Below are 18,314 nucleotides of genomic sequence, written 5' to 3' on the forward strand. Positions count from 1 at the left end.
TCAGCTCTTTCATCCTCACATACCCAGTTAAAAAACGACAACCCTGGAATCATTTATAAATAAATTAACTAGGCCAGAGGTTTTCTACTCTAGATTGAGCAAAGTCACTCTGTCTTCTTTGAAGAACCAGCCAGATTTACTTTGTATTTCAAAGTTTGTGTTCTAAGTTGTTATTAATAATCAGTAATAGGTAAAGCATTTTAAAGGATGCTTCAAAAAATAATGTTTAAAGAAAAACATACATATATGTATACCTATGACTGATTCATGTTGATGTTTGACAGAAAACAACAAAATTCTATAAAGCAATTATCCTTCAATTAAAAAATAAATTAATTTAAAAAATATACAATAGAGAAAAAAATACCTATCTAATCATGACTATCAATTGTATATTCAGTTTAGCTTCAAATTTATGTTCAGGCTTGATGGCAATGTTTATTTCAGACTTTCCTTTCATCTTTAGCTAGGTGTCTGAGCCCACCCAGCACAGCCCAGGCCTCTTGGGTTTGAGATGGCTTCTGCTGTGGGCACTCACCCACGGGCTACCGTGGCCACTTGTGGATCACCTCCATCATCCATGGAACACTTGAGCCTTCTGCCTGCTGCCATCTGTGGCTACTTCCTTGCTATAGGTGACTTTATTCAGTTGCTCAGTTGTGTCCAACTCTTTGTAAACCCATGAATGGCAGCACGCCAGGCTCCTGTCCTCTACTGTCTCCTGGATCTTGAGCACTGTCTTGCTCAAACTCATATCCACTGAGTCAGTGATGCCATCCAACCATCTCATCTATCACTCCCTTCTCCTGCCCTCAATCTTTGCCAGCATCGGGTCTTTTCCAAAGAGTTGACTCTTCCCATCAGGTAGCCAAAGTATTGGAGCTTCAGCTTCAGCATCAGGCCTTCCAATTAATATTCAGGGTTGATTTCCTTTAGGATTGACTGGTTTGATCTTGCAGTGCAAGGGACTCTCAAGAGTTTTCTCTAGCACTACAGTTCAAAAGTGTCAGTTCTTCAGTGCTCAGCCTTCTTTATGGTCCAACTCTCACATTCATACATGACTACTGGAAAAACCATAGCTTTGACTAGACGGACCTTTGCTGGCCAAGTGATGTCTCGGTTTTTTAATGCGCTGCCTGTTTGTCATAACTTTTCTTCAAGAAGCAAGCCTCTTTTAATATCATGGCTGCAGTCACTGTCTACTGTGATTGGCTGTTGGAACTAATTTCAGGGCCTAATTTCAATTCAAGTGTCTCCTCGCTTTTTTTTTTTCAAATTCAACACCTGCTTTACTTATTTGAGCTGTGTAGATTTTTATTTTAATCCAAAGTTCCTTGGTAAAGTCACTTTAAAAGAAAATGGAAAAAGCTACTTGAATCCATGATCTTAACTGAGTGGAGCAGTGTTGCAAGTAGACTGACAACTACACTCACCTTAGTCTGCTTGAAACTGTTCTATTGTAGAAAGCAGAAATGTGCAATGTTAAAGAAATATGTGCATGTCATTTTGACGATATTGTAGAATCTTAATATACTAAAAAAAGTAAACTTGAATGGCTGTGCTTTTGCTGTGTTGGCTGTGTTATAGAGGTTGAAGCGCCGGGTCTGAGCTGGGCATGTCCTGGGTTCTGAACAGGGTCCTGCTGCCTGTCCAGTTGTGACCGTGGACAGGTCACTTAGCCTCTCCAGCTGGCAGGCTCCTCTGTAAAGCGGTGCTGCTAATACAAGAGCAGCTAAAGCTGAGGGGCCCCTGCCCTGCCCTGCGCACCGTCCTCAGTTGGTCTCCCCAGCAAGCCTCGAGGAAACCTTCACTGTCACGTGGGAGCCAGGAGGGTAAGAAGTTCCTGTGGCCTCCAGGCTAGTAGGAGGTAGAGCAGGGCTTCAGCAGGGAGACCCCTATGCTGTAATCATGGCCGCACTGTACATTCATACAGGTTGTGCACTGCACAACTCCCCTCACAGAGGCTTGACTGGCACCCCTGCTGGTCGTGAAACAGATGGTGGTTGTGTCCAGGCTGCCCCTTGTGCGGTCATTGCAGAGTCTTCTTTACTAAGATTTGGTGACGTTTAAGTGAGCTAAAGCACGGGTAGTGACCGACAGGTGATGGTCATTGGATAAACCTGTCCTATGCACACCACCTCGTGGCTGCTCCCTCTCCTAACTGCCCAGCAGCAGCATGCATCGCATCCACACTCAAGACTCTCACCTCCTCTCTGTGTAGGTGAGTGCCACACCTGAGTCTCCAGCCCAGACCTTTCCCTTGCTCTCTGTACTCAGACCCCGGGTCCCCCCGCATCTTCTGGGGGACTACCTCATCTCCAGTTTGGCACATCAGAGTGAACTCCCAGTGACCCACCCCCACCCCCCACAGGCCTCTGAGCTCAGCAGCTCCGTCCTTCTGGGCTCTCAGGATAAAAGCAGGCATCCTTTCTCTTTTGCCCCAGACCAGAGCCATCAGGCTGGCCTGCCTGCTGTGCGCTCCACTCCACTGTGTGGAGTCTGGCTGTTTCTCACCTCGTCCACCGGTGGGCTCAGAGCCATTGGGGCTGTTGGCTCTGGCCTCCTGCCCTGTCTGCCTCCTCAGCCCCTCCCCACGCCCACTCCTCCCCAGAGACCGGTCGGACGAGTGAGTGAGTGAGTGAGTGTTGCTTTTCTTACTGAGAGATATTTCTGAGGTGCCATAATATTAATATTAAATCAAGTACTGTTACAATTTCCCATGTGTTGATTATATATGAGTAACTAATGAATAACTGACTCATTTAGAAGGTTTAGAATTCTAATAGAATAAACGTTTTTTTCCTTCTCGTAAAAGTAGAAAAATAGTTTTCAAGAGTCTTATTCTAGATTAATAGTCTAGGAACATTAAATTTTAGTGTCTTTACTCTAGGACCTAGATAAAAATACAGTTAATTAGGTACCAGGAATGTCAGATGCTAAATGGTGTCTGGATATTTATGACTTTCTCTTGGAAGTCAGTAGTTACTAACTTGCAAAGATGTGACAGCTGAAGTCCGAAATTGATGTGTTTTTAAAATGAGAAAAAGAGCTTTGAAGTATTTTTTTTAGATTATAAACTGTCAATTTAATCGTTCTGGAATCCCTATCTGAAACAACAAATCAGTGCCATTCTGCTGGGGGCCTCTTGATTCTCATGAACATGGGAATTCTATTTTTACACTTCTCTGAAATAATCCTAAAGGTGGAAGAAGGAAATGGGAAGAAAGAAGAATATGATATATGCAGCGAGAGGTCATTACTTCACCTCTGGGGACTCCATGTGGAGTGGCTCTGAGATAAATTAAGATGCAGAGAGAAGCATGGGGCTCCTTGAGGGTCCCACCTGACCACAGCCACAGGCTCGGCATGGTCAGGGCCCCACTCACCTTGTCATTCTGGTGGATTCTACCTCACGCTTACTCTTGAGAATATGGCATGTATTACTTGATGAAGATTCATTGTGCATTGGGTCATGTCGTTTGATGAGAAAAAGCAAGGTATCAGTTTATGAAGTGAAGGCTGTACGCATGTAACTGCCACTTTGCCTGCCTCTTGATACGAATGTAGAGTGGGTGTGAAGTGGGCTTGTGCACATGCTTGTAGGAAGCTAGCTTGCCTTTGTGTCTCATAGACTGTTATGTGCCCTTTAGTTGAAAGGAATCTAAATGAACTCAGTGTCATCACACCAGGTGTCTTGAGAACCAAACTGTGTCCTCTTGCACCCACGGGATCATCGTGAGCAGTGGGTGCCCTGGAGAGGCCTGGCTGCACACATGCCCTGTAGAACAGGTAGCACACATTGGGGTCTGGCAGTAAGAAGGCCTTTTGGGGAGTTTCCATGGGAACAGCTAACAGAAGCAGAAGATATTAAGAAGAAATGGCCAGAATACACAGAAGAACTGTACGAAAAATATCTTAATGACCCAGATAACCATAATGGTGTGATCACAGACCTTGAGCCAGACATCCTGGAGTGCTAAGTCAAGTGGGTCTTAGGAGGCATCACTACAAACAAAGCTAATGGAGGTGATGGAATTCCAGCTGAACTATTTCAGATCCTTAAAGATGAAGGCTGTATATTGTCACCCTGCTTATTTAACTTATATGCAGAGTACATCATGAGGAATGCTGGGCTGGAAGAAACACAAGCTAGAATTAAGATTGCTGGGAGAAATATCAATAACCTCAGATATGCAGATGACACCACCCTTATGGCAGAAAGTGAAGAAGAACTAAAGAGCCTCTTGATGAAGGTGAAAGAGGAGAGTGAAAAAGTTGGCTTAAAGCTCAATGTCCAGAAAACTAAGATCATGGCATCTGGTCCCATCACTTCATGGGAAATAGATGGGGAAACAGTGGAAACAGTGTCAGAGTTTATTTTTTTGGGCTCCAAATCACTGCTGACGGTGATTGCAGCCATGAAATTAAAAGACACTTAGTCCTTGAAAGGAAGGTTATGACCCAACTAGATAGCATATTTAAAAGCAGAGACATTACTTTGCCAACAAAGGTCCGTCTAGTCAAGGCTATGGTTTTTCCAGTGGTCATGTATGGATGTAAGAGTTGGATTATGAAGAAAGCTGAGCACCACAGAATCGATGCTTTTGAACTGTGGTGTTGGAGAAGACTCTTGAGAGTCCCTTGGACAGCAAGGAGATCAAAGCTGTCAATCCTAAAGGAGATCAGTCCTGGATATTCATTGGAAGGACTAATGTTGAAGCTGAAACTCCAATACTTTGGGCACCTCATGCAAAGAGTTGACTCATTGGAAAAGACCCTAATGCTGGGAAGGATTGGGGGCAGGAGGAGAAGGGGATGACAGAGGATGAGATGGTTGGATGGCATCACTGACTCTATGGACATGGGTTTGGGTAAACTCCGGGAGTTGGTGATGGACAGGGAGGCCTGACGTGCTGCGATTCATGGAGTCACAAAGAGTTGGACACGACTGAGTGACTGAACTGAACTGAACTGAAAAGATGATGCTGTGAAAGTGCTGCACTCAATATGCCAGCAAATTTGGAAAATTCAGCAATAGAGCCACAGGACTGGAAAAGGTCAGTTTTCATTCCAATCTCAAAGAAAGGGAGTGCCAAAGAATGTTCAAACTACTGCACAATTGCACTCATTTCACAAGCTAGCAAGGTAATGCTCAAAATACTTCAAGTTACACTTCAATAGTATGTGAACTGAGAACTTCTAGATGTACAAGCTGGATTTAGAAAAGGCAGAGGACCCAAGATCTAATTGCCAACATGCTTTGGATCATAGAAAAAGCAAGAGAATTCCAAAAAACATCTACTTCTGTTTCATTGACTATGCTAAAGCCTTTGACTGTGTGGATCACAACAAACTGTGAAAAATTCTTAAAGAGATGTAATACCAGGCCCTCCTTACTTGTCTCCTGAGAAATTTGTGTGCAGGTCAAAAAGCAGCAGTTAGAACCAGACATGGAACAACGGACTGGTTCCAAATTGGGAAAAGAGTACATATGTCAAGGCTGTACTTTGTCACCCTGATTATTTAACTTCTGTGCAGAGTGAGTGAGTGAAAGTTGCTCAGTTGTGTCCAACTCTTTGCGACCCCATGGACTATACAATCCATGGAGTTCTCCAGGCCAGAATACTGAAGTTGATAGCCGTTCCTTCTCCAGGGGATCTTCCCAACCCAGGGATGGAACCCAGGTCTCCCACATTGCAGGCAGATTCTTTACCAGCTGAGCCACAAGAGTACATCATGTGAAATACCATGCTGGATGAATCACAAGCTGGAATCAAGATTGCCAGGAGAGATAACAACCTCAGATATGAAAATGATACTACTCTAATAGCAGAAAGGGAAGAAGAACTAAATAACTTCTTGATGAGGGTGAAAGAGCTTAAAACTCAACATTCAAAAAACTAAGATCATGACATCTGGTCCCATGACTTCAGGCCTAATAGATGGGGGTAAAGTGGATACAGTGACAGATTTTCTTTTCTTGCGCTCCATAATTGCTGTGGACAGTGACTGCAGCTATGAAATTAAAAGACACTTGCTTGTTGGAAGAAAAGCTATGACAATCCTAGACAGCATATTAAAAAACAGCGACATCACTTTGCCTACCAAGTTCCATATAGTTGAAATTATGGTTTTTCCAGTAGTCATGTATGGATGTGAGAGTTGGATCATAAAGGAGGCTGAGCACCAAAGAATTGATGCTTTTGAACTGTGGTGTTGGAGAAGACTCTTGAGAGTCCCTTGGACAGCAAGGAGATCAAAGCTGTCAATCCTAAAGGAAATCAACCCTGAATATTCATTGGAAGGACTGATGCTGAAACTCCAATACTTTGGCCACCTGATGCAAAGAGCTGACTCATTGGAAAAAAACCCTGATGCTGGAAAAGATTGAAGGCAGGAGAAGGGGATGACACAGGATGAGATGGTTGGATGGCATCACTGACTCAATGGACATGAATTTGAGCAAACTTTGGAAGATAGTGAAGGACAGGGAAGCCTGGCATGCTACAGTCCATGGGGTTGCAGAGTCGGACATGACTTTGTTAGCAACTGAATAACAACATGGGAATAGCAAGGCAGGGCAGAGTCAACCACGTAGGACTGACTGGTTCTGGTTGTGCTGACAGGCTCTGGGCTGGAACAGTGGCTTCTGGTGGCCTGGTCCCTGCCTGAGGGCCTTGGAGTGAGGCAGAGGGGCCTGGGGAGAGGTTGGAGAGGCTGGTGGGCACTGGGGTTTGCACTGCTCCTGGCTGAGCCCTCTGCTGTCTCTGAGAATTGGCTCACTGGGGAGGGGCAGTCTCTCTTGGGGTCAGCAAGGCCTCTCCCCGTGCCAGAGCATCAACAAAAAGGAAATGTAGTTAAAGTAACGTGCCATGTGGTGTATGGATGCCACGTGGAAAAATACCGGACAGAGTTCCGGAAAGCAGAGCTAGCATGAGTGCCCCCATCAGCAGCATGAACGGCTGTGCCTGAGGCTGGGGACAGTGCCTGGGCTCTGCCCAGCAAGCCGGCACACCGCTCGGGCTTGCCCCCTGGTCCCCTCGCCCCACCCCGCCCCAGGCCAGGAGTGGAGTCTATTCCCCTGGTGCCCACTGCCTGGAGCCTTGGGGAGGGGGCTGTGCAGGGCAACCTCTTCTGTGGGGCACATTTGGATGGGCACACCCACAAGTCTCAGGTAATAGAAGCTGCTTGACATGACAAGACATGGCTCAGTTCTGCGTGCAGTTGGTGAATCCGGTGTTAATTCGTGTGCATCTTTGGAATACTAAATTTTTAAAGGGATGCTGGCATTACCGGGAAAGGAACATTTTTTTTTGCAAGACAGTCAGTCATGTTGAAAAGAAGGGTTTGACACATTGATTGACTTTTCTGTGGGAGAAGGACTCTGCCATTCATGTCCTCCCAGCTGCAGCTGCCTTTTGTTCTGAGGACAGGGCCCCCTAGACGTGGGAGAGTGTCTACACAGCCTGTCTGGATGAGGGGGGCCGAGGGCATGGGTTGTGCTGGGCCAGCCCAAGTGCGGGTCCCATGCCCCGAGATGTGCCTTTCTGTGTGTGTGTGTGTGTAACTCTGTGTGTGTGTGCATGCGCGCGGATGTGTAACTGTGTGTAACTCTGTGTGTGTGTAACTGTGTGCACGCATGCGGGTGTGTAACTGCGTGTGCACGGGTGTGTGACTGTGTGTATGTGCGTGCATGCAGGTGTGTAACTCTGTATGTGTGTGCGCGCACGCATGTGCCTGTGTGCCTGGCTGCATGGGAAGGGGAGAGTGGCACTGCCTGGCCTGGATGCACACATGCAGGTCGGTGGCATCCCCAGGAAACGGGGTCCTGGCCCCCTGTGTGGTGCTGCCTAGCAGCGTTACTTTGTGCAGTGTGTTTTGTGAACTGGTCTCCTGGCAGTTCTACTTCATTACTAGAGGGTTCTGTCTGTTTTGAAGATGCTGGGCTTTTTCAGGTGGGATTCTGTTTGCCGGGGAGAGCATGTCTCTCCTCCCCCTTCAGGGTCATGTCCCTGCCTGTGTTTAGGGCTCAGGGTCCCGGGTCACCCTCCAGCTGGTGGCCCCTCCGTCTGCCTCTGATGAGTGAGCCTGGGGCGGGGGAGGAACTGCCCTCCCACGTGTCCCCGGGCGGCTGTCATAGCCGTGCAGCTCCGAGGGTTGGCTGAGCGTTCACCCCAGTGGCCACGGGGCCAGACTAGGGCCGGCCTGCCCTGGGCTGGCTCCTCATCATGGGGACCCTGGCTATGGGGACCGTCCTCAGCATCAGGGGCCGCCGGCGTAAGAGGAGGCGCAAGAGATGCTCCGAGAGGAAAGGTGAGTCCTCTTTTATTCTGAAATGCAGATCCTGGACGCAAATGCGCTGTGGGAATGTGTTCTGACTTGTGCTGTGAATTCATCTTATTGATGCCGGTGATTCCAGCTCTCTGTTTAAAGCCCTCCTCTTTTTCTCTGTTAGCACTTCATAGAATGTCAGTGAGGGGCCAGCTTACAAAGGCAGATTTAAAAAACATGTCTAGAAACATATCTAGAAATCGCATTGGCTTCCAGGTTTAAAGTATTGTTTAGAAAGATGTTTATGGAATCTCAGAAGTGTGCATGCAGCTTGGAGTCCTGGGGGATTCTCCCTCTAGAGACGGGTGCTCTGTAATTTCCCTTCTGCTGCCACGCTTCCTTACTGACTTTTCCAACCTTAAAACTGCTCTTCATGCTGTTTACCACTGTTACGTGTTTGCCTTTTAAAAATGCAGAGAGCGTTGCATTCACCACTTCAGATGATTTCAGTCTTTAATTCAACTTAATGTGTTAAGAGGTTAAAATCATTATTTTTTTCTTAACATCAGATTCAGAAGTTGCCCTTGACTACAAAAATGACACACTTCTGGCTTTGGGGCAAATTGCTGCTTTAAGAGATGTTGAGAGTTTGCTGTCTCCATGTAACGTGCGTGAACTAACAGAAGACGTCCTCAGTGCAAAGATGCCCCTCCTGAGGGAAAAGCCAGGTGATTTCTGGACTGTTACCCAGCAGCCGACAGGGCTGGAGTCTTTCAGGAGCACCGCATCTTTGGGGTCTTCTGCAGCAGGAGACCGTCACCTTTCTAGGAAATAGAATGAGCCTCAGTTTTTAGTGCACTTCCCGAGAGGAGGAGGAGGAAACCCATCTTGCTATTGGCAGTCTTTCGATATGAGCATCTTGCTGACTGACACAGACAGCCACACTAGTGGGAACAGTGGTGCTGGCTCGCAGTGCAAAACCTCCAGGGGTGCTGTGCCCACATGCTTGTCCAGGACCCGAGGGCATGCAGGTGCTGCCTCTCAGCATGTCCCTGCTGCTCCCGCCCCGCACCTGGGTGACAGTATCAGTCAGGCGTGGGAGAGCAAGATGGCAGGAAGACAAGCAGCAGGGAATTGAAACAAAGGCAGGAGCCAAAACTGCAAGAATTCTCATTCAAAGACCCTAAATTTAGACTTGCCACCTTTTTTTCCCATGGTCCTTCATCACCAGACATTTAAATTGGGGGAAGTTTTGAGAAGTGTAAGAACAATTGTGTCATCATTTGGAACTTGCTGTAACTCAAGTGGTTTGTGTTAGCCCCACCGTACACAAATTCTGAATGTCTTCACACACGCTGGAATCTTTTTCTGCAGTAGGAAAGCTGTTTGCATTTTCAGACCAGCATCTTGAGAGGCTGAGTGTAATGAGATGTAGCAGTGCCCATTGCACATCGCTATGTGTGCACACTCATGGTGGCCTCTGTACGTTACATGCACACTCATGGTAGACACTGTGTGTGCACGCTCATCGTGGTTGCTGTGCATGCACACTCATTGTGGACATTGCTGATGAGTGGGGCACACGTGAATGCCTGCTCCTGTTTTCCACACATCCTTTGTTTGAAATTAATAAAAATGCCTTTCAAATTTATGAGTGTTATTAGAACTGGCCATCCTGTTTATACCAAACTGGCAGTTTCACAGGATTTGAAATGTAGTCTTTAGTATTGTGTAATTTTAAAGTGCTCCCAGTCAAGTGTAAAGCCTGGTGACGTGTGGCTTTTCGAATGTCATTGGTTGTCAGTACAGCAGAGCAGCAGGAGACTTGCTCTCAGTAGTGATGGGGTCTCAGTGGCTTTTCACTGCTCCTGAATTATCCCTGTGGTCGCCCCCTCCACAAGGCAGGTGTTGGCTGTGGCTGTGGATGAGACTCCGGTGGATTAGCTCAGTCATCAGGAAATGAATGGCAGTTAGAAGAGAGTGATGTGCAGTTTAATTACCAACCACCAACCAGGACCCGTGAGGCAGACGCTGCTGCCCAAGGCCCAAGATGGGCTGGAGCCCAGGTCATACCCGGGGACAATGGAGCACACCCCAGCCTCCCCAGGTCCCCAAGCAGTGCTGCCAGCTCCACTGTGGCCTCCTCCACTTCTGGCCTGCTGCTGAGAATGGGTGGGGGAGGGGAGGAACCCTATGTGAACAGGCTCCTGTGTTTTGGGTTTAAGGGCTTCCCTAGTGAGTGCTGGGTCCTGAGTGTGACAACACCCTTATCTGTGCACCCTGTGATGGTCACTGTCTTGTGCTCAGGCCATCTGGGCGCCCCCATCTTTGCAGAATGGAGAAGTGGATGGGCATGGGGCCTGTTGTAAAAATGGAAGCCCAGACCCAGAGAGGTGAGCCTCCTCTGAGTACCGCCAGAGGACAGGGCAGCAGAGACTGGGCTGACTTTTCCTCATCGAGTGAGGAGATGCAAACACTGCCTGAGGCTTCAGCCTCCTTCCCTGTTTCCGCCTTGCTGAGAGAACACCTCCTTGTGAGGGGTGGAACACTGTGCCAGCTGGAGGCATAGGGAGGGAGAGCATTTATCCACCCACCCATCCATCCACTCATCCATCCATCCATCCATTTGTTCACCCACTGATTGATCTAGTCCATCCACTCATCCTACCACCCACCCACCCATCCATCCATCCTTCCATCCATCCATTCGTTCACCCGCCCATTCACTCTTTCATCCAGTCCATCCACTCATCCACCCAGGCATCCTTTCATGCAACAAGTAGCTATTGGCAATGTGCCAGCACCAGGATTGGGGCCTGTGTCTGCAGGCATGGGTGATAGGATGGTAGGCCTGGAGACCGCTCTGCCGCAGGCCACCCGAAGTGCCCTTTGGAGAGTGAAGAGGGAAGATTTCCGTGTCTGCGTCAGGAAGGAAGGATCTGAGCCAGTCTCTGGCAAGAGTAGGAGGCGCCATGTCTGCCAGCAGAGGGTACAGGGAGGGGAAGTTGCTGACTGCTGATGAGCAGCAGTTGTGGATAGCAGCTGGCCCAGGGCTCCCAGCATTGGCCGTGACACATGTGTGGGTGCATGTTACTGCACTTGTACCAATGGGCTACCCAGCATGAGTGGGGGCCAGGCTCCCTGGGGAGGAGCTGCTCCAGTGGGGGGCCTTTGGGGTGGACAGAGCCCCTTGTCTGAAAGTTGAAATTCTAAAACAAACATGGGGTTAGGTCTGTGGACTGTATTGGGATGGCCAAAAAGTTCATTCAGCCTGATTCCCTGGGGATTCCCAGTCCCTTTGTTGGATCCCCAGGCTGGGAAGCCTGATGTGGGGCTCAGAACCTTCACAACAGCAAGGGAACTTCTATGGTATTATTGTCCTGTAGCTTGTGGGTCACCCACCCGACGGGCATGGGGTTTGATTTTACTGTGGTTGTGCCCCTCCTACTGTCTCACTGTGACTTCTTCTTTGTCTTTGGATGTAGTATGTTTTTTTGGTGGGTTCCAGCGTCCTTCTGTCGATAGTTGTTCAACAGCTAGTTGTGATTTTGGTGCTCTTGCAGGAGGAGATGAGCGCCCGTCCTTCTATTCCACCATCTTTGTTCAGATCCGTCTTGATTCCTATAGCTGTATACACAATAAGTCTTGAAGTCAGAGACTGCCAGGGCCCCTCTCTTCTTCTCCTTCGTATTATGTTGGCTGCTCCGGGTGTCCACCTCTCCACATGAACATGGGAACAAGTCGATTTCCACAGAATACCTTGCTGGGATTTTATTGGGATTTTGTTGAATCTATAGGTGAAGTTGGGAAGAGCTGATATCGACATTGTTGAGTCTTTCTATCCATGTATATGGATTATATCTCCGCTTATTTAGTTCTTTGGTTTTGTTCATCAGAGTTTTGTACTTTTCCTCATGTAGATCTTTTACATATTTTGTTAAATTTGTTTCACTGGGGGGAGTGATACTAATGTAAACAGTATAGTTTTTCACGTCAAATTCTAGTTCATTGCTCATATGTAGGAAAGCAGTTGTCTTTTGTGTATTAACTTCACATTCTGCAAGCTTGATATAACTGCTTCCAAGAGTCTTCCTGTCGGTTGCTGTGCATATTTTAATTATTCTGTGTTGCATTTCACTAGGAAAACTACGTTTTCTGAAAGTAGTGCTTGAACCTTATTTGTTGTACACAGTCTGCCTTACCATGTTCAATGTGTACTGAGTTTCTAAAGGGAAACTGAACTGAACATCTATTATTTGGGTGGTTTCCTAGAAAGGAAAATATTTCATTGTAAAGAATTATAAGTTGATTGTTTTGAATATTTTAGTGATACTACTTTGTTTAGAAAGCAAAATATTGGAAGCAAAATACAAGTCATGAATGCATTCTCTAAACATGCATGATTAAGTTGTTGAATTTGAGATTATTTTTTAAATTAAAGAATTTTGTACTTCAATCACCTTTGTTAAATAAATAATCAAATCAGCATTCAATTTTTTCCCATAGCTGCAAAATTAGTCTGTGCTGTGCTTAGTCGTGTCCTACTCTTTGCAACCCCATGGACTGTAGCCAGCCAGGCTCCTCTGTCCATGGAATTCTCCAGGCAAGAATACTGGAGTGGGTTGCCATGCCCTCTTCCAGGGGATCTTCCCAATCCAGGGACTGAACCCAGGTCTCCCGCATTGCAGGCAGATTCTTTACCATCTGAGCCACCAGAGAAGCCCCTTAGCAAGTTGATTGATTTATAGTAAAAATAATTAACATGAAGAATCTTCATTTTAACAGTTCTCTCTTTAAAATTTTGTAGTGTATGGCTCCTAACTGAAACCCATAACAGTCATTAAGAATATGGAAAACTTTTTTCAAAACCATCCTTTTCAGAGCATAAGGTAGATTAAAACAAGTAATAATTACTAGTAAGTTTTGTCGACTTTACTGTCTGTCTTAACATTTTTTAAATTTTTAGTGAATTCCTCAAGATAGCTTTTTTTTTTTTTAACCAGAGCAACAGAGAATTCATGTTCTGATGCATCTTGAGTGTGAATAAGTCCTGTTCTTCGTGTTTTATTCCAGAAGACCTTCTTTTCACAAAGGGAGGGAAGGTATGTGTGCAGGTTGGTGTTTCCACAGTGAGAGATAAGATGCAGAGAGAGATGCTATAGTTTACATATTTATTTATATTTTGTCTTACATCAGAAACACCTACAAGCATGTAAGGAATCACACAATGGATGACCATCTACCCACCAGCCACTTAGAAAGTAAAGCTTTGCCATTGGGTCGAGTTATGGGAAGTCAGATGCAAACCCACAGGGAACCAACGCCGACACTGACCGAGGGCCCTGGTGGTTCCAGCCTCCTCTTCCTCCAGGGGTCACCCCAGGTCCGGCCCCACTTGTTATAAAGTGCATTGGTCAGTGGTGGGGAAGCCCTTCTGTCCTGAGTCTGTCTCTCTGCTCTGCGTCCATGAGCTGTGAGCACATTCTGGGGCTCCATCCTTTCCAGTCTGGGAGGACCAGCCCCACCACGTTGTTCCTCAGTTCATAGTTTTCCTAATTATTCAAATCTGATTATTTCTCCACATAAACTTTAACATCAGTGTGTCTAGTTCTACTTTAAAAAAGGAAAGTTGAAATTATAACTGGAACCAAGTTAAACTGAAATCCCAGGCCTTTTGATGCCAAGTTTAATAGTCTTTCCATACCTCACTGCCTACTTCTTAATGCTTTGGGGGAATCCTGCAAAATGAAGAAATTATTCAAATGTTGCTATCAGATAGAGCTTTTCTTTAACTGGCAGCTCCTGGAATTTTGTTCCTATGGGACTTTTGATGGGGTTTTAATTCTTAGGTATTTGTGGTCCAGGCCATATAAGGTGCTTTTCAGAATGAAAGAAAAATGGTTATGTAAAATGCTCTGAAGTGCACGTATTTGCTATTTTACTTTGTTTTATAACTTCAGTATGAAAGCTGGCATTTGTACAAGCTGGAAGTGCCGGCTTCTGCCCTGCAAGAGGTCTCTGGCTTCCATTCTGTTACACGTGTACTCACTGGCACGGTGCGCAGTCTGACTATTTTCTATTGTGAGACATTTTTCCTGTCCTTTTTTAGGACTTGAGTATGAAAGAGCAGGAAAACAAGGCACGTCCTATAGACCAAGTGAACTCTGGGGCCACAGGACTCCTCCTGTGGCTCAGACTGCCCATCCTGGTCACTGCCAGCATGTGTTCCCCTCGTCCCAGGCCCCAGGGAAGCCAGCCTCTCAGCACACGAGTCACTGATTAGTTACATATGAATGTGCTGCCTACTTTTAAATCGACATTTTTATTTTGAGAGAACCTACATTCATGTGCAGCTGTGAATACAGGGGAATTGTGTTCCCTTTACACGGTGCGTGGTCTCAGTGAGATGCAGACCCCGGGGAGAGGTCCAGCGTGTCTGTTGTCACCAGGACCCCCCACCCCCTTGTGCTTTGTAGCCACGCCCACATCCTCCCCGACCCCCACAGCCACTGCTCTGCTTCCTGTTTCTATGATTTTCTCATTTTGGAACCCTTGAAAGTTGACCCTTGACCAGAGCTGCCATCAAAAGCCCATGTCATGGGTCATCGGCCTTCTGTGTCCTTGTCCTTGGCCTCAGCCAGCCTTTGGCTGTGCAGTGGGCAGTGTGCGTTTAGTGAGAGAAATCTGTGTCTGAGTGACCCACGCAGTTCAAGCCTGCCTTGCCCGAGGCTCCCAGTGTGTAAATAGATGTAACGTATGTGACCTTTGGGTTGGCTTTTCCACTCAGCTGAGTCCTCTGGAGACTCATCCAGGTTGTTGCGTGTTGACGGTTTGTTCCTTTTTATTGTCTGTGGTGCTCCTGGTGTGGACAGTCCACAGTGTATCCAGCCGGGCACCTGCAGAAGGGCATCTGGGTTGTCTCTGGGTTGGGGCTGTTATGAATAAAGTTGCTGTAAACATTCTCCCACACTGTTTGGTTATGTGAATGTAAGTCTTCATTTCTCTGGGATAGATGTCTGTGTTTAGTGTTAAGAACCCACCAGACTGTTCCCAAGTGGCTCTGTGGTGATCCAGTTCCCCTTGTCCTCGCTGCCTTTGGGTCGTCAGTCCTCTGCTTCAGCTGTTCTCGCGGGCGTGTGGTAGAGGCCTGTGGTTCTCAGTCCCTTCCCTTGTGGCTGATGACGATGGGCATCATTTCCTGTGTGTTTCTGCCTGTGTACACTCTTTGGTGAAAGGTCTCTTTCTCGTGTGAGTGTGTGCTCTGTGAGTTATGTTCTATTTGTTGCATGCGTGGTTTTCAGATATCTGTTCACAGTCCATAGCTGGTCTTTTCATCTTCTTAACAGGGTTGTTAACAGAGCAAAAGCCTTAAATTTCGATGGGTTCCAGTTTATCATTTTCTTCTTTCATGGACTTGGCGGCTAGTCTGCAAATTCTTTCCCCAGTCCTGGATTTGGGGTATGATTCTTGTGAAAATTTTCTGGTTTTATGCTTTGTATTAAGCCTGTGGTTCATTCCAAGGACCTGTGTGGGATGTGAGCTGAGATGCCTGGTTAACCCAGCGCTGTCTGTAGACAAGGCCGTCTTCCCTTCACTGCATGGCTTGTTTGCCTTTGTCAACAGTGAGCGGGTATGCTGTGCAGGCTGGTTGCAGGCTGGTCTCCAAGTCCCCTGTTCTGTTCTGTGTGGCCTGCCTGTCTGTCTTGGTGACGCAGGCTGTATAGGCTGTGTTGAGATTGGTTACTGATTCCTCCCACTTCTGTTTTGATTGCTGCTTGAAAGCCCTTCTCAGATAATGCTGACATCCTGGGGTAGGCATCTGTTGCCTTCATTCATTCAATTTGAGGCTCTCAGTCTGGTGAGTGACTTCGAGTGCAACCTGGACTTATTATGTTACCAGATCTGAATCCTACTTGAACCTCTGTTTCAGCGCTTTCTCTCATGGCCTCTATAATGGAGGGGAGACCTGCCTCATTGCTGCCAGTGGGAGTGCACGTCCAGGCTCCCCGGCCTCCACTGGCACTGCTGGGTGGGGCCTCCTGCGCCACCCCAGCGAGGAGGGGGCAAGCACCTGGGTGCCACAGGGTGGGGGCAGTCCAGGCTCCTACCTCTTCTCCTGACTGCATCGCAGGCGGGGTGGGAGGGGTCGTCACAGCCCAAAGGGGATGGGACTCAAGGCTCCCCCACCCCCTGTTCCTGCTGGGTGGGAGGCTGGGGTCTGGCTAGAATGGCGCAGTTCAGTCTGTCAGTCTCCTGTCCTGCTGGGAGGGCCTCTCCTGGCCCCTTGGCCAGAAAGACAGTTTTGTTGGGAGTTTGGGTCTGCCCTCTGGTGCTTCCAGGTTGCTGGTGTCTCAGCTCCAAGTCTGGGGTGGTGACACAAACAGAAGACTAGGGGATTCGCAGCCACACCATCCTCGGGTCCCAGCTGCTCTGCCATCTTCTCACCTACCCCCTGCCCGAGCTTTCTCACTGTGCTGTGCTGTGCTGTCTGGGGTTTTCAGTTGGGCTGAAGGGGAGGAGATGGATGTGCCCTCTGACCTCCCACCACACGAGCCCCTCTGCCTGCTTTGACTCCAGCTCTCAGCCAGAGAGAGCAGGGTGCTTGGACGGCTTGTGTGGTTGCTTCCAGGACTGGTCCTTCGAGCTCTCAGCAGCGCTTTGTAAGTCCTTTCTGATCCAGCCTCTGTGCTTCCCAAACACCCCTCCCCTCCAGGCTCAGCACAGCCACCGCACGCCTGACCACAGCCCAGAGGCTCCTCAGCACACCCTACCTCACCCGGGGTGAGGGGCGGTCAGCACTCATGTCTGTTTTGGATCTCAAGGGAATTACTTTTATTAACACTCTCCATAGGGGTAAGGTTAAAACACATACCAATACAGAACTGCAGCCTCAACGCCACATCCCCGGCAGCACCAGCGTTGCCAGCTCTTCAGTTTCATCTGTATCTACTTTCTCTGGCTACAATGGATCATCTTATGTAATAAATCCCAGGTACCATTTCATCTGTAAGCATTTCAGTATATATCACCAAAAGATAAAAACACTATTTCTACACCTAAAATGATAAAAAGCAATTCCTTAATATAGGCAGCTATCCAGACAATATTTTTATTTAATTTTCTTAGTTGTAGAGTCTGTCTGATTCGTTTTAGGTTCTTATAGTAGCCAGTACTGTGCTTTTCCTATATAAATTTTCAGAAGATATATGTTGAAGTAATTCATGAATATAAAATATTAATACTTTAAAAACTATCTGAAACACTTTCTTGAATAAAGGAGTCTAAATAAGAAACTCATAGGGACTTCTGGTGACCCAGTGGTTAACACTCTGTGCTTCTACTGCAGGGGCTCGGGTTCAATCCCTGCTTGGGGAACTATGATCACACATGCTGCATGGCAAAGCCAAAAAACAGAAACCCATTTAACTTTTAACTCATTTAACTGTGTATTTGCCAGAGATACACAGTAAGAGTTAATGTTATTAACAAATGATTGTCATGGAAACTATTTTATATATGTGTTATATGAGAGAGATATAAAAGATATAAGCATGATTTAGCTCATTTTGGCTAACATTTTCTTAAAAGCAATAAATTTGCCTTTTACTGATTTATAATTTAATTTGTATACAAAGCAACATATTACTACAAAATTTGCAAATCTCTTTTTTTCCTCAATGGCAATTTGATGGGATTCTTTATTATGGGTGTAAAAAAGGCAGAGGAACCAGGGATCCAATTGCCAACATCAGTTGGATCATAGAGAAAGCAGGGAAATTCCAGAAAAACATCTACTTCTGCTTCATTGCTAAAGCCTTTGACATGTGGATCACAAGAAACTATGGAAAATTCCTCAAGAGATGGGATACCAGAACACCTTACCTGTCTCCTGTATGACAGGTAAGAGAAACCTGTATGCAGGACAAGAAGCAACAGTTATAACTGGATATATTGTCATCCTGCTTTTTTAACTTATATGCAGAGTACATCATGCAAAATGCTGGACTGGATGAAGCACAAGCTGGAATCAAAACTGTCGAGAG

At 46.8% G+C, this 18,314-nt stretch overlaps 1 protein-coding gene across 23 annotated transcripts in view; it reads left to right on the forward strand.

Annotated features, from left to right (window-relative positions):
* The window catches only part of ADARB1 (adenosine deaminase RNA specific B1), a 113,771-nt gene that overhangs the window by 55,687 nt on the left and 39,770 nt on the right, over positions 1 to 18,314 (forward strand). The window contains exon 1 of one of the 23 annotated variants that reach the window (XM_081570185.1): positions 13,275 to 13,373. The exons of the other annotated variants lie outside the window; for them this stretch is intronic. The gene's annotated coding sequence lies outside the window, so the exon portion shown is untranslated. Of the gene's footprint in view, positions 1 to 13,274; positions 13,374 to 18,314 lie in introns of those variants that run through there. 23 annotated transcript variants of the gene reach the window in all.

This window comes from Giraffa tippelskirchi, chromosome 2, assembly GCF_054371585.1.
Source record: "Giraffa tippelskirchi isolate mGirTip1 chromosome 2, T2T-mGirTip1v1.2.pri, whole genome shotgun sequence".
NCBI lineage: Eukaryota > Metazoa > Chordata > Mammalia > Artiodactyla > Giraffidae > Giraffa > Giraffa tippelskirchi.